Source organism: Schistocerca cancellata, chromosome 2 (genome assembly GCF_023864275.1).
Source record: "Schistocerca cancellata isolate TAMUIC-IGC-003103 chromosome 2, iqSchCanc2.1, whole genome shotgun sequence".
In the NCBI taxonomy this organism is placed as follows: Eukaryota; Metazoa; Arthropoda; class Insecta; order Orthoptera; family Acrididae; genus Schistocerca; species Schistocerca cancellata.
This window is the reverse complement of record NC_064627.1, coordinates 785657222-785672597: the sequence shown is the minus strand read 5'-3', so window position 1 is coordinate 785672597 and position 15376 is coordinate 785657222. Positions and strand designations below refer to the sequence as shown.

Genomic DNA, 15376 nt, shown 5'->3' with positions numbered 1-15376 from the left:
CCACAAAATCTACATGTTTCAATGTTTTTGAACTTTTGTTCTACCTTAATATACAGAGTGTAACTAAACTTCTTTTACTGACTTTGATGATTTGTAGCAGGGATGAAGACTGTTAAGTTTAGCTTGAGGACTCATGTCCAGAAATTTACTGCTTTCATACTACATGCAAAATACAAAACACACATCTCTGTCTGATTTGTACTACTTATAATCTGTGTCCATTTAAAAGTAGGGCGCAATGTCACAATCACTGACAACACAGATACAGTAGCTCCGTACCGTGTTTCAGTACACACAACCATCAATCTGTGGTCCTCCAGCAGCCAAACATTCATAACCCATGCTAATAGATCTTCTTCGAATACCTTATCTCGTAAATCAAGAATTTCATGTGTCCTCACAGCTAACAATCTAGCAGGTTCAAATCAGGAGAATGTGCAGGGCACTCCACAACCTATCCACTGTTGCCCAAGTTGTCGGTCAAGATAATCTCGGACTGCACTTAAAAAATGGTGGGAACCACATCTTTTGAAACACGTGCAGTGCCACATCGTCCAAGAGCCCATGCAATTCACACTCAAGAAATTGGAAATAAGCAGCACATGTGAGATGTGGTAGAACAATGTATGGGCCAGTCACATGCCCATCTGGGAATCTTCCCCAAATGTTCAGACTGTATTATTCCTGAAAGACATGGGGGTGCACAGCATGTGGGTTTTCATCAGCCTACACATTGCTGTTGCTGGAACTGAGAACACCTTCTCTGGTGAATTTGGCTACATCCATGAAAAGGATCTGCCACGTGAATTAGGACTCGTCCACACAACAGTTCAAGAACCACTAGCGGAAGTGGGCTTGTGATGCAAAATCCTGTGTCTTCATTGCTTGTGCCTTCTGGGGGTGGTATAGGTGTAGCAGCTGCTCATGCAGAACATGCCAGACATTTGGTGATCCACACTCATTGTGCCTGCTGTGTTCCTCATACTCATTACCTCCTTTTCTGCTGCATGGAGTACAGCCTCTTCCAACTCAGATGTATAGTGCCACCATGGAGATTCATAGTAGGCCCTGCTGGTGATGTGTGTGTGTGTGTGTGTGTGTGTGTGTGTGTGTGTGTGTGTGTGTGTTTCACAAATGAGTAGTTTACCACAGTCAGCAGCAACACACTAAAAATTGAATGTACATACAGCTTGCATTCTGTAATGTAGTGAATGGTTATTTCTATATAGTAGTACAATATGAGCAAATACCATAAGAACAACAGCAGGTAAAAACCTCTCTGGGCAGATCACAAACCTAACTGAACAGCATATAAACAAACCTGTAATAGGCATTGGACATCTGTTGAACTGTGAATGACATATGGAATACCTTAGTCAGTGGTGCCGAAAAGTGTTGGTTATTTGGATGTGTCTTGTGATATTTTGCATGTAGTGGGAAAATGGTACATTTTCGAACATGACTGTTTTGATCCTCACTACAAGTCCTCAGTGTTTGTGAAGGGAACTAGTCTCATACAATGTGTAACAACTCCTTTTCCTGTGGTTATGTGGTGCTCAAACAGGCACAGGGTGTCATTCTTCTCAGAGCTTTCTAAATTTTTTGAAAAGACGAGAAGCTTTCCTATCTTATTATTCAGCCCTTTAATATTCTGATGAAATAAGCTAACATTACTTTTCTGTTCATTCTTGAGCATTTTGGAGGTCTTCTCTGTTTTAACTTATTTCACAACACTGCCAGAATCCTGATTTTTAACTCAGATACACCTCTGGCACAGTATCATCAGGAATATTGCTTTGTGTGGCAGTAGAACCCAACCCCCCTGCCCTCAATCGTATCCCAAGTTCCTTTTCTACAAGAAGAAAACTTACCCTTCCCTCTCTTAGTGAGGTGTAGGAAACATCTAGTATGTCCCAGTCTCCCAGTTGTAACTGCACTCATATGAGATTTCACTTCAGTCAGCAGCAGCAGCCACCGCCACCTTCTCGACTCCATGTTCACATGGCTCACAGCAGTGTTAAGCCAGAGGTGGTCATGGTGCTATAGAACACCACAAAACTCACACATGTGTGAAGCAGTCATCATTTTATAATAGATAACTGCGTGATATGCAAAAAGTCTGAAGTAACCAGTAATATTGTCCACCAGGTCATTAATATAAAATACAAGTGAACCTGCCTCACAATTGCTAATGTGTATGGGAATTGGAAATACCTGGGTTAGATAAAAATATGGAAACACTGCGAGAAAGGTATGGTTGAACATAAATGCAGGCACTAGTCAAGCCTGCAGGTTGTGCTGTTGTATTTGACCTCGAGCGGGATCTGTGGAATGTCCTCAATATGTTGCAACTGTCAGTCATGGTGACAACAGTGTTCTTTGTATTTGTGTGTGCATTGTAGCAGAGCTAAATGAATTTGAATGTAGGCGAATTGTTGGTCCTTATATGGTGGGTGCTTCCATGACTAAGGTAGCTGAAGTGTTTGGTATTTCAAAGACACCTAATTGAAGAATTATACTGCATACAGGGAAAGCTGAAAACCACCATCCGCCATGTCACAATGCGGACAAGTGTGTCCATCGAGTGATCATTACAGACGATCATTGAAGAGGACTGTACCAAAAATAAGATGATGGCAGCTGCAAAAGTCATTGCAGAACTGAATGTTGCACTCACAAACCATGTCAGAACCAAAACAACATGAAGGGAACTCTGTAAGCAAGGAATTGCAGGGAAGCTGGGATTCAAACACTGGTCATTAGTGTTGCAAACGCCTGTGACAGGAAAATGTGCCACTGAAGCTATAAAATCTAGTGTGTGGAGCAATGGAAGAAAGTCACTTGGTTAGATGAGTCTCGTTGCACCCTGCTTCCAAGTTCCATCCAAGTTTGTCTGGTGTATGCTCTCTCAAGCGTACAATGCAGAATGCTTGCTGCCAAGAGGAAAACAGTGTGGGATTTGGTAGTTATTTGGGCAGCCTTATCATGGTTCTCCATGAGGATGATGTGTACTCTGTGTGGGTACATTACTGTCAAGGATTCTGTGACCATTTTGGCTGATCAGGTCCATCCCATGGTGCAACGTTTCTTCCCTAATGGTGATGCTGTGTTCCAAAACTAACAGGGCATCTGTTCACATAACTCGCATCTTCGAGGATTGGTTTTGTTAGTATAAGGATGAATTTTCACATTTCCGCTGGCCACCACAATAACCAGATACCAATATTATGGTTCTTCGTGGTCTACTTTGGAGAGAAGATGCATGATTGCTACTCATCTCAGTCATTATTTCCTGAACGTGTCCACGTTCTGCAGCAGGAATGGTATAAGTTCCCTTAAATCATACTGGACCTGTATTTTGTTTTCATTTATGGTTTTTATTGTTTTTAATGTTTTATGAATTTTTGTACACAATACTACCACAAAACTTCAGAATTTACATACAACTGACCATGCAAAAACCACTCAGATTGTAAATCAATTTCAATGTATTTGAATGTCTGACCTTGAACCTTGCTTATTGACACTGCAATAAAAGCTTGATTCACTTTAATTGAATAGGTAAATTGGTTGGGATCATTGGTATGTGCGTATGAGAGAGAGAGAGAGAGAGAGAGAGAGAGAGAGAGAGAGAGAGAGTAGACATCTCCAGCTGCTGGATATTTGAGGATTTGAGGATCACAGGTTCACTGCCAGTATTTTACGGGGGTAAGTTAATTATTGTCCGCAAAGTAGTTATAAAATTTTATTGTAATCAAATAGGAAACTTACAAGAACATCATACTTCGACATAGTCTCCTTGCGTTTCAACACACTTGGTCCATCATTGTACAAGCTTCTGGATGCCTTCATAAAAGTAGGTTCTCGGTTGAGCTTCGAGCCAGGAATGCACCACTTCTTTCACTGCTTCGTCCGAAGCATATCAACTAGAGATGGGTCGAACTCGTTCATTGCCGTGAACTGCTTCATTCATTTCACTCTTTGCCGTGAAGCGTTCAAATGAAGTAGCTCATTCATGAAGTACGGAAGCCTGGCGAAGTTCTCCAGTTCGCCGCTCAGCCGCGGCTTTGCTTGCTTTGCCTCGCTCGTACAATAAAGCTTTGTAATACTTCATAATTTTACCAACAGATGGCCGAACTATGCAGTAACGTGCACGCAACGTTTTACACTCTTACAGCGTCTGAGTTAACGTGAATAGAGCATGGTCATAGGGGACAAAGGAAAGATAAACAGATAAGCCTGTCACATATAAAGAAGGTATTACATTACCCAAAAAAGTCATTATCTGCCAAATGAAACATTATTTGTTGTATTCATGGACCGCCGGCCGGAGTGGCCGTGCGGTTCTAGGCGCTACAGTCTGGAGCCGAGCAGGTTTGAATCCTGCCTCAGGCATGGATGTGTGTGATGTCCTTAGGTTAGTTAGGTTTAATTAGTTCTAAGTTCTAGGCGACTGATGACCTCAGAAGTTAAGTCGCATAGTGCTCAGAGCTATTTGAACCATTTATTCATGGACTGAAAACTAGGGCTACCAACGAAATGCAGTCAATTTTATGTTCCTTTTAAAATTTAATCCAAAATAGAATGAGTATGTTTACCACTGTCATAAAGTCTATATACCTACATTAAGTGATTATTCAGAAGTTTTCCTGTTGTAGATTTTATTCTTGTTGAGAATAATAACCCTCCAGATTCAAAACGTAAACTGGCACCTGTAGTCATTGGTACGATTTCAGGTGAAATCCCACTTTCAGTGTTATTTACAAACCTTTTATTTTCATGTTGGCTGTGCGTGTTCACACAGCCAACCTCTTCGTTTGTATCTTTGATATTCATTTGTCTGCAAGCGCTGCCAACGGTAGGCTACCCGTAGACGCGAAGTTTAACTGCACAGTCACGGGTAATGATGCCAGCACTGCAGGAAGCAGCTGACTCTACCTTCCCCTCGCCCCTCATCACCTCTACCCCTCCTAACCCTATCGTTCCCCACAAACACCGTGCGATTCGTCGACAGGCAGTAGAGGGACGACTGAAGTGAAGGGAGGATGAGTGACGTAGCGCCGATGTAGTGGGAGAGGGAGAAGGAGAGGGGAAGAGAGTGAGTGAACTAGAAAAAAGTGTGGAGTGTGCTATCTGTGAGGAGTTTGAAGTACCAGTTCATTGAAACTGAGTGGTTAGTTCACACTTCACTGGAGTGAAGCGTTCATTTGAACGACTCATTCACGAGCTCCCCATCACTAATATCAACAGCCCCTTAATGCCTGTTTGAGTGGACCAAACAAGCGGTAGTCTGAAGGGGCAAAATCGGGATTATATGGAGGATGATCCAGTCCTTCAAATTTGAGTTTCTGGAGCATTTCAACAGTGAGGGCAGCAGTATGCGGACGGGCATTGTTGTGCAACAAAACAACTACTTTTGACAGCAATCTTCGGCATTTGCTTCGAATTGTTGGCTTTACCCTGGCAGTTAGCATCTCGCTGTAATGTACACTGTTTATTGTTGTGCCTCTTTCCCCATAATGTTCCAGTACTGGACCTTGTGCATCCCAAAAAACCGTAAGTGTCAGTTTTCTTGCAGACGGTTGGGTCTTGAACTTTTTCTTGCATGGCAAATTTGGATGATTCCATTCCATACTCTGCCGATTGCTCTCTGGCTTGTAATGATGGATCCATGTTTCATCACCAGTAATGATCCTATCTAAGAAGTTGTCCCCTTTGTTACCATAGTGATCCGTATGTTTTTTTAAAGATGTCCAAGCACGTTTGTTTATGCAACTGTGTGAGTTGTTATGGGACCCATCTTGCACAAACTTCATGAAACCCAAGACTGTTGTGAATGATTTCACTGGCAGAACTGGGACTAATTTGCTGACAATGTGCCATTTCGTCAACAGTTAATCGTCTGTCGAAGAGAATCATTTCACGTGAACGCTCAGTTGTTTCTTCATTTGTGGCAGTAAATGGTCATCCGGCTCCTTCATCATGCATAAAACTTGTGCGACCATTTCAGAATTTTTCAGTCCATTTGTAGACACTTCGTTGTGGTAAAACACTGTTCCCATACAGTACCGAAAGTCTTCGATGAATTTTGGCACTGATACACCTTCCGACCACAACGAACAGATCACTGAACGTTGCTCTTCTTTGGTGCAAATAGACAGTGGAGCAGCCATGATTAAAAGCATGGCAGTGATAACGAAACTAACCTAGCAGCTTGAAAATTGCAAAGATATAACAACAAATAATCAAAGTGTGCATCATCAACCTAAAATGACAGTACTACCAAAATAAACAAAAATATAGCTAAATTGCGGATAATAATTGACTTACCCTCGTATATAGTTTTAACCTGTGAATGGGCAGCATTAAAAAGTTTAGGGCAATTCAGACTGCATTGTAGTATTCCGATTGTAAATACAACTCTTCTAATACACAGGTTTTGTGATAAAACCAACTGTGAGGAAGAAAACCAAACAGCATATTCTTGTGTTCATAATTTTTAGTTAAAAGGTATGTACAGGTGAACAGTATATATGGGAGAAAAATTTTGTCTAATAGTTGAAATGCCATGCCGTTGTAGTTGAAACTACCTGTGAGAAAAGAAACAAAACCATACATTTTGATAGCACAGCACATTTTCTTTCTTTTAGTCTGTACATTGTTGTTTGCAAAAAATTTATAATGTATGCCCTTCTCAATGTTTATGGGAGTAATGTGCCAAAATTGGAAGTAAATCAGTCAAGAACTTGTCTGGATTCTTACTAATAATGTTTTCTCTCTATATGTACTAAGATAGATGAACAACATGGGTCCTAACGTAAGCCACTGCGACAAGTCTGTTGCTTCTACATCTGCCAGTGACTCACCACCAAAGATAACATACTTCATTCTTCCTGCCAAAGAATAAACAATTCTGTCACAAATTTCTTTGATACCCATAAATAGGGACAGAAAAATTTTGTATAAACAATAATGCAAAATCAACAGTTTTCCTTGTTTCTGTATTTAAAAAAAAATGTAAATATGGGGGAAGCAGTTTCCTGATATTGGTGACTAGTAGTCGTTGAACATTTCTCAAGGCTAAATTCCCATCTAATCTTAACAGGACAGTTCATTTCCTGCATAAAGAACTATAGCGTGAGATGCGATATCAAATGAAAGTAGCCTCCTTTTGTTGAAATCCATTCTGGTAAAAGTTTGTGGCACCATTCCTGAGATCAAATCATGCCAGAATAACATGTTTTTGAGAGATCTTTAATGCAGTGCATCAATTAAACTGTGTATTTCCTTAGTACATAGTATAAATATGAAAACACTGAAATGGGGGACTTAATATCGAGAAAACACAGATCAGAATGTGTCTACTCAGTTTGCTTGTATCAGACACTGATAGCACAGAATACGTGGTGACACACAGACATCACTGTTGTCACATATGAGGATTTATACCAAGCTGCATGAGTAGTATGATTGCTTCTTATGAAAACATCATTCACAAAATAGAAAAGAACGATACTGTGAAGTGTTGCAGGCTCGATGGACTGATGCCTCCAAAAATTTTAACGTTACGGTAAAGCTTTCTTTTGAAAAACTTTCAGAGGCATGGCCACAGAGTTATTATTTTCTGTAATTGATTATATCACTAGGTTTTACATAAATAACACTTCCTTTTTTGTGATGATGTAAATGAGTATGAGACTGGTGGCAATAAATGTGACATACTTGATAGATATATTTTTATTTTCAACGAAGCGATTTAAAATAATGAAACGAGAGAAAACTAAAGAACATATTGTACTTCAAAAATAAGTTGTCAGAAACAAATACCAAAATTTACAAGAAAGTAAGACAAAGATTGGCTGTAAGTTATACTGAGTATGACAAACCACTGAAAAATAAAAAGATTTTTTACTGTCCCTACGCATATACCTGTACTTTCCTTATCAAGCTTTGACATTATACCAGATCCACTGATTTCTTAAAGACAAAAAGACATTGCATCCTCTTAACTGAGATGTTCCATGGCTTTCAAGATGTCATTCAAGAAAAGGCGGAGTTGGGTTTCTTGTGAGTGCTGTTTCCAGAATTGATTACAGGTGGCATGGAGATCATTCTGTTTTAGGTATTTCATTGTGCTTGGGCTCAGAATATGTACTTAGATATTACAACAGGAGGGTGTCAGATGTTGTGGGCAGTAGTTTTATTCTACTATCCTCCTTGTAGACGTGTGAGCTTTCTTCCAATCACTGGACATATTGAAAGAAAAGTAAACAGAATGATAAAACATGCAAGTACAAAATTTCAGAATGAAGAAATTAAAAGATAAATAATAATAGTAACAAATATACAGTGTAAGAATGAGTTAGGAACTGTTGTGGCATTTGTACAGAATCATATACAAAAACTCAAATAAGGATAGTATTCTTTGTATCGTGTTACAGCGAAAACTTCACAGAGATCTTGCCATGCTACATATTACAAAATATTGTATATTTCAGTAATGTGTTCTTGCAGAACGTATACAGTGTTAACAGGACTAGTTAAAACAAGAGGCTGAACACACCTCAATATCCAGTCTCCTCCAGGCACTAATGTCACAACATTGTTGAAAACCTCTGTAGTGTTTGAAAAAAACTGACTAGTAGCCTGTGGCAAGTTGAAACTTGGACATGCCTGGATAGTACAATTAATAGTACATTGTTTCCAAAAAAACAGGTATCAACATTCAGTACACAGTTTTAACTAGTTATTTATAGGTCACACAGTGTTTCAATCACAAAAAAAAGATAAACATTTGTGTACTGATTCAGGCAGTAACTGAAATTTTGACTGAAAAGTGAAACTGGACACGGAAATTTTACTTGCATCAATTGCACAAGCAAAGCTGTAGCAATCACAATGGTATCTATTCTTTGATGGCTCAAAAGTTTGTTAACAAACATGGTTTCAAAATTTAATGAATGGGTGGTAGGGGCAGAAGGTGAGGGGATGGGGGGTCAGCAGGTAGTGTAGATGGAGTTGAAATTGGGTCAGCAGGTAGTGTAGATGGAGTTGAAATTGGAGTAATCCAAACACAAGTAGAATTTTTGTTTCAGAATGTACTTGTTGATCATGCCGGGGTTGTCGTAGTCATTCACATTGTTGTCCCTTTTCCAGCTAGCATTACCAGTTTCAGTATTTTTCCACTGTAGAATGTAGAAATCTTCTGCAGTGACCAAAGATGTTCATTTCTCGTGTGTAGTAGCCGGTGAGACTAAATTACAATAATAACTGAACATGGGGTATACTGTAAATAGGTTCTCTCTCTCTCTCTCTCTCTCTCTCTCTCTCTCCCCCCCCCTCCCCCTCCCTTCCCCTTCCCACCCTGTCTCCCCCCCTCCCCCAATACAGGTAATTCGACTTCCATCTTTGGCCCTCCCCACCACCCAGATCAGCTCATAGGTATCAAATTGTGAACATATACCACGTTTTGTAAAAAGGGACAGAATTGACATATGTCAATAATAAGTAAAGCAAACTGAGGACTGGAATTAGTAACTAACAGAAGAGTGTGTAGATTAATAACTGGCAGAAAAAAAGTGGATTATCTCAGCTTCTTTGTTAAGTAGATTTATTTTACAGGAAAAAATTGAGAGAGAGAGAGAGAGAGAGAGAGAGAGAGAGAGAGAGAAACCTTGTTTATTTTTCTAGTGGATGATAAAAGAAATCTTCTGCATATTACCTTTACTGCAAACTGGCTGTGTGCAGAAGTTTGTAGAATGTCAGCTTCCACTTAAGTTGCATCTACTGCCAAGTTGAACTATTCTGCCTTTTAATGTTGAATATTTCTATTGGATTTCAGGTATATTCACTACTTTGTATCCTGCAGCAAGTGTTTATGGAGATTCCATTGAGGCCAAGCCGCAAGAATAATTGAATGTACACAGATAAACAGCATAGCAAAGGTGACAATGCAAATAGTCCACATCATTGTCTTATTAATTTTTATCACAGTACAAATCCTAAACAGTTGTTTTTCAGTAAATAATGTGACTCCTACTCTGCAGAAAGTGTTCTTATTGTTGAATCAGTGTTTTTTATCCTTCAACGCTATTTTCAGAAAGATTTTTCTATGTTATTGTTGCAATGTGTATATAATGTAGACTTATGAAATTGTGTTGTAAATGGCATGAATAAAATATTTATCCTCATACGTAGTAAATTCTATGTGCAATATTTTTTGTGGCATTCTTGTAAGGTGAATATCAAAAATCCATTGAATAAAACAATGGAAAGTCCGGGATGGAATATAACAATATTATGAAAAGTAAACTTGCCACCCACCATACAGCGGAGATACTGATTTGCAGATAGGCACGACAAAGACCTTGTTGGCCGAAAGCTTGTTTGTGACACTTTCTTTGTTGTTCCTATCTGTGGCTCAAATATACATTGTTTACTTCTATCACCAAAGAACTCTTATATACTTACAAGAATCAAATGAAACTTTCAAATAAGAGTAAATCAAATGTTGACAATATGAGCACCATTTTCTTGATATAATTTTTAATAATGAGCAATTTTAAATTTCCAACAATGTAGAAACACACCAAAAAAGAATTAAAATAAGTTTAAAAATGTTCTGTTCTGTTCTGTTTTGTTGATTTCAAAGCAATAGATTTCTTTGTCATGTCCCGTATGTCAGTTCATGGCTTTTATGTTCCACCGAATGTGCAAACTTTAAGCCAGACACCGTAACACAAACTGGCACTAGTTGACAGACTCATTCCAGAATAACTGGGCTAACTCTGTCTTATATAACTTACCTAACAATATGAGCTCTATGTATGCTGCCATAGTGAATTTAATAAAATAACAGTATGGAATAAGCACATCTCACTCACACACACTCCAAAAGTCAAGAAAAAAATTTACTTGTTTTAACTGCTCAGTAACTTTCATACCCATAAACATTAATAAATTTTTTTAAATACAGCTCGTTCCCACCCTTCTCAGCTTGTAATCTGGCAGTATTACAGCCTTCTTTGTCACTTGTCGTAGCAAGAAACTTTGAAAATTCAAACAACAATTACAGACAAGGTTGGCCATTGAATACATATTAAGCAAGATGAGAAAGAACACACTTCCTTTAAGGAAACCATTCATGTGCTCTCTCCATCAGCTGTGCCTGTTCAGAAAGTGAACACAGAATTCATGTTGTGTAGAAAATTGATATTGTTTTTCAAGACTAAAGTTCTTTGTTGTTTTGAAAAGCTTACTAAATAGGATTTCGCGTAATAATGTGTTTTGTATGGCTGTTAAACAAAAATTACACCCATTACTTTGTTCAGCTCATACCAGTCCTTTGTATATTGTCTGGTTAAGTATTGGTTCTGTGCATGGTTTACCTCTTCTGAAGCTGGAGTGTTCAGCTGAAGTTTTTCTTCAACCAGTGGTAAAAGATGATTGCTATCTCAGTAGTTTTTACACCTATGGACATCACGGGGATTAAATGAGTTGTGCATGCAACCTCTTACTTGAAGCATTCAGAAGTAGACCATGCCACATGTGGTGCTACAGAGAAGTGATGCATCTGTCACACATGTGTGATCTCATCCTTGAGTGATTTCTGAAACACTATAGTCAATATTGTTATCCTCTTTCTTCCCCCTCCAATAATCATTACATGATTTTCTATTTTCTTTATCAAACTGTGAACAGAAAGCCTAAATCAACTGTAACATTGACAAGGCCTGCGCATGGATTAAAAATTCTAACAACTTTGTATTCACTACCCTGGGACTTAAATACTAGTTCTGATTTTCCCCTCTCGTGACTGTTAAAGAGCAGAAGTAACTTCTTGGTCAAAACCCACCAACTACCATTTGCCTTAACTTTATCTTTTTTTCTCTGTCTTGTTGGGCATCCCTGAATGAATGTCCTGGGTAGTATTCATACTTCTGCAGGGGGTAGAGATAAAAAAGTCACATACCATAAAATGGGGTGAACGCGAACATAGGGGTGAATAGGATCAATTCTGACGGAAAAACTTTAAAACAATAGAAACTACACAGGATTGCAATAAAATATGGAAACCAGTGCATCAATTGGAAGTATTGCTTTTGCAGAACACATTCACGGACATTTTGTGTTTCAATAGTGCTACCCTGGCTTCTAGAGCACTGTAAACATGTTGACGGGGATTCCCATTATTCATGTGTGTTCCGTAAACTTGGTATACAGTGGTGTGTGGTTGGGAGTTGTGTATCGTCAAAATCAGTGCTTCTATGAAGAATTGTGTTCCAAATTCAGGTCCTCCTTTGTTTTTGGTAAGTATTAAATATATTTCTTCATTTCATTTTATTTCACTAGAATGAACACACTTTGTTAAAAAAAAAGGGGGGGGGTGAATAGGATCAGTGTAAAATAACACTATTATCAGGCTTACATTTGATTATGGGATACTACCTGCTTATATTTTGAATGTTTCATTCTATTTCATTTCCAGACTGATTAAAATGCCCAGAAATTACATTCCTGATCCTCTTGGGAAATCCTACACAAAGAGAACCAAGGATGAATTGGCCCAAGCCATTGCTGCTGTTAAAGGAGGTAGCAGAATTAGGCAAGATGCCAGAAATTTCAGCATTCCATACACAGTTCTCCACCGACATTTGAGGAATAAGAATGTGCGCCCCCAAGGGGGGCAAACTGCACACTCTGCAGATGAAGAGGCGTTGATTGTGGACAGGCTCGCTATTTGTGCTGAGTGGGGCTATCCCTTTGACCGGTTGACTCTGTGATTGTTTGTCGAAGAATTCTTGGACCAGAGAGGTAAAGTTGTTAGAAAATTCAAAAATAATTTACCTGGTCACGAATTCACTGTTAGCTTTTTGAAAAGGCACAAACAAGAATTGAGTCCAAGACTGTCCCAGAACATAAAAAGAGCATGTGCTTCTGTGTTGAGAGCTGCCCTGCGGGACTATTTTGATAATTTAGAGAAGGAAATTAAAGATGATCCCCCAAGTAATATTGTGAATTTCAATGAAACAAACTTAGCAGATGATCCAGGACATACAAAAGTGATTACGAAAAGAGAATCAAAATATCCTGAAAGAGTCATGAATACCTCCAAAGCAGCAACGTCAATTATGTTTGCTGCTGCAGCAAATGGAAACTGCTGCCTTTGTATGTTGTTTATTGCTCAAAGCACTTGTATGCTTCATGGGTGGGTGGTGCTCCCAAAGACACCACATTAAATAGAAGTGAAAGTGGGTGGTTTGATGCTCACTGTTTTGATGACTGGATTACCACAATCATTTTGCCTTACTATAGGAAGTTAAAAGACCCCAAAATTTTAATCGCCGACAACCTTTCGACTCATCTTTCAGTGGCTTCAGTCAAGGCTTGTGAAGAGAATGGTGTAAGAATGATTTTTCTTCCCAAAAACTCTATGCATCTCACCCAGCCCCTTGATGTGGCATTTTTTCATCCACTGAAGACCAGCTGGTGAAGCATTCTCCAAAAATGGAAGTTGGGTTCCGGTCGTAAGGGGACCACCATTCCAAAGGATATGTTCCCCCAATTACTAAACCAGCTTTTGAGGGCTCTGGAAGTAAATGCCGAAAGAAAAATCCAGGCTGGTTTCGAGAAATGTGGTATTCTGCCGTTCAGTCCCAAGAGAGTAATTAGCAGAGTTCCTGGTGTTGAAGATGATGGACCCGCAAATCCACAGGATGTTGATGGAGCCCTCATAGAATTGCTCCGAGAATTTCGAGGGAACGATGAAAGGCCTGTGAGACAACGGCGAACCAGGGTTCCAGTGCAGGCTGGGAAAAGTGTGTCGGTACATAATTTCCCTGATGATGAAAAGTGTGATGCCTCAGACAAAAGTGACACTGTTTCTGGAGATAATGGCTCACCAACTCTCCCCACCAATGAACGTGAGAGCCCAGGCAAGGGCGCAGGCGCCGTCAGTGGATCTGAAGTCGTTTTGCCTTAAGAACATCAGCCTGGTGACTTTCATTGTTAGATTTGACACAAAAAAGGGACACAAGATGTTCGTAGGCACAGTTGTCACTGTAAGTGAGGCAGCAATGACTGTTAAGTGCCTTCGAAAAAGGGTTGGGAAAGAGAACACTTTGTTTTCCCGGACGCGGACGATATATGTGAGGTGACACCAATGCAAGTGGAGAGAAAGATAAGTCGCTAACATTCAAAGGAGTCAACACACCTTTTTTGTGGATCCCATATTTTTAGAATAAGTTGTAGCATTATTTAAAGTTTTCTAACTAAATGTATTTCCTTTTTTCAATAAAATAATTATAATCGTACATATAGTTCTTTTTTCTATTTCACAATCATCTTTTACTTAAAAAATAAGCCAGTGATCCTAATCATAAAACAAGTGTCTTAATGGAATAATTTGGGAAAATACTCCGACTGATACTATTCACCCTGACCTTCAGAACAATAGGATCAAAGCATTTAAAAAATTATTAAAATTCATCATAAACAATAAAGAGGGAGCCATATATTGGATTCAAAACTACAGATGAAGACACACAAAATATCTTTTGTTTCATTGCTTTACATCAATTGGTTGAGGAAATACACATCTTTGAACATGAAAATTGATCCTATTCACCCCGTTTTACGGTAGTTATTATTATTTTTTTTGTTTTGTTTTGTTTTGTTTGCAGTTTTTGTACATACTGAAAGCCTGGCATCAGTGCCATTGCACACCACTAGAGGAGGAAAATGGGGGGGGGGGGGGGGAGGGGGAGCCTCACAGCCCGTTGGTAAAGCATAATATCATGGTAACCCTTTTTCTGCACTTGGAGGGAAACAATGCTGCAAAAATTCTTGATGAGTTGGTTGATGTGTGAAGTAACAATGTTCTGTGTATGACACAGTGGTTAGGTGGTGGAGACACTTCTAATGTGGTCAAATAAGAACAAAGAACAGGGAATCACAAGAAAAATGAAGACCCTGGTGGTTGAAGACCGGTATATTAAAAGCTATGCAATAGTGGAAAAAGTGAAACTCTGTCATGGATTCGTTTTCAACATCTTGCATAACATTTTGAACATGAAAATTGTTGCCACCCACTGGGTTCCATGACTACTTGCACACTTTCCAAAAGCCTGCGAAAACAAGGCAGCAATGGAAACACAGTAGCTGTGTCAGGCCAATTCAGATGATGTTTTAAGCTATAATGGTGTGCATTCACATGTTCAGTTGAGTAGTTGTTTTTGATTTTATGAACAACATTTCAATAAGTGATACAACTGCCTTCTTAATGTGCTGTAAGTTGTGCAGTTATTTGTACTTGCTGCCTGAACTCTGATCATAGGTGGTCCATTGATGGTTTTGCACTGCTGTGGATAGCTGAGTT

The 15376-nt window shown here is 39.1% G+C and overlaps 1 protein-coding gene across 3 annotated transcripts in view; it reads left to right on the top strand.

Annotated features, from left to right (window-relative positions):
* Positions 1-10566, top strand: part of LOC126162642 (Golgi-specific brefeldin A-resistance guanine nucleotide exchange factor 1) — a 320165-nt gene extending 309599 nt beyond the window's left edge. For 2 of the 3 annotated variants that reach the window (XM_049919278.1, XM_049919277.1), the window contains exon 34: positions 9842-10566. The gene's annotated coding sequence lies outside the window, so the exon portion shown is untranslated. The remainder of the gene's footprint in view (positions 1-9841) is intronic. The other variant, XM_049919276.1, reaches the window with a different exon arrangement.
* The last annotated feature ends 4810 nt before the right edge of the window (positions 10567-15376 follow it).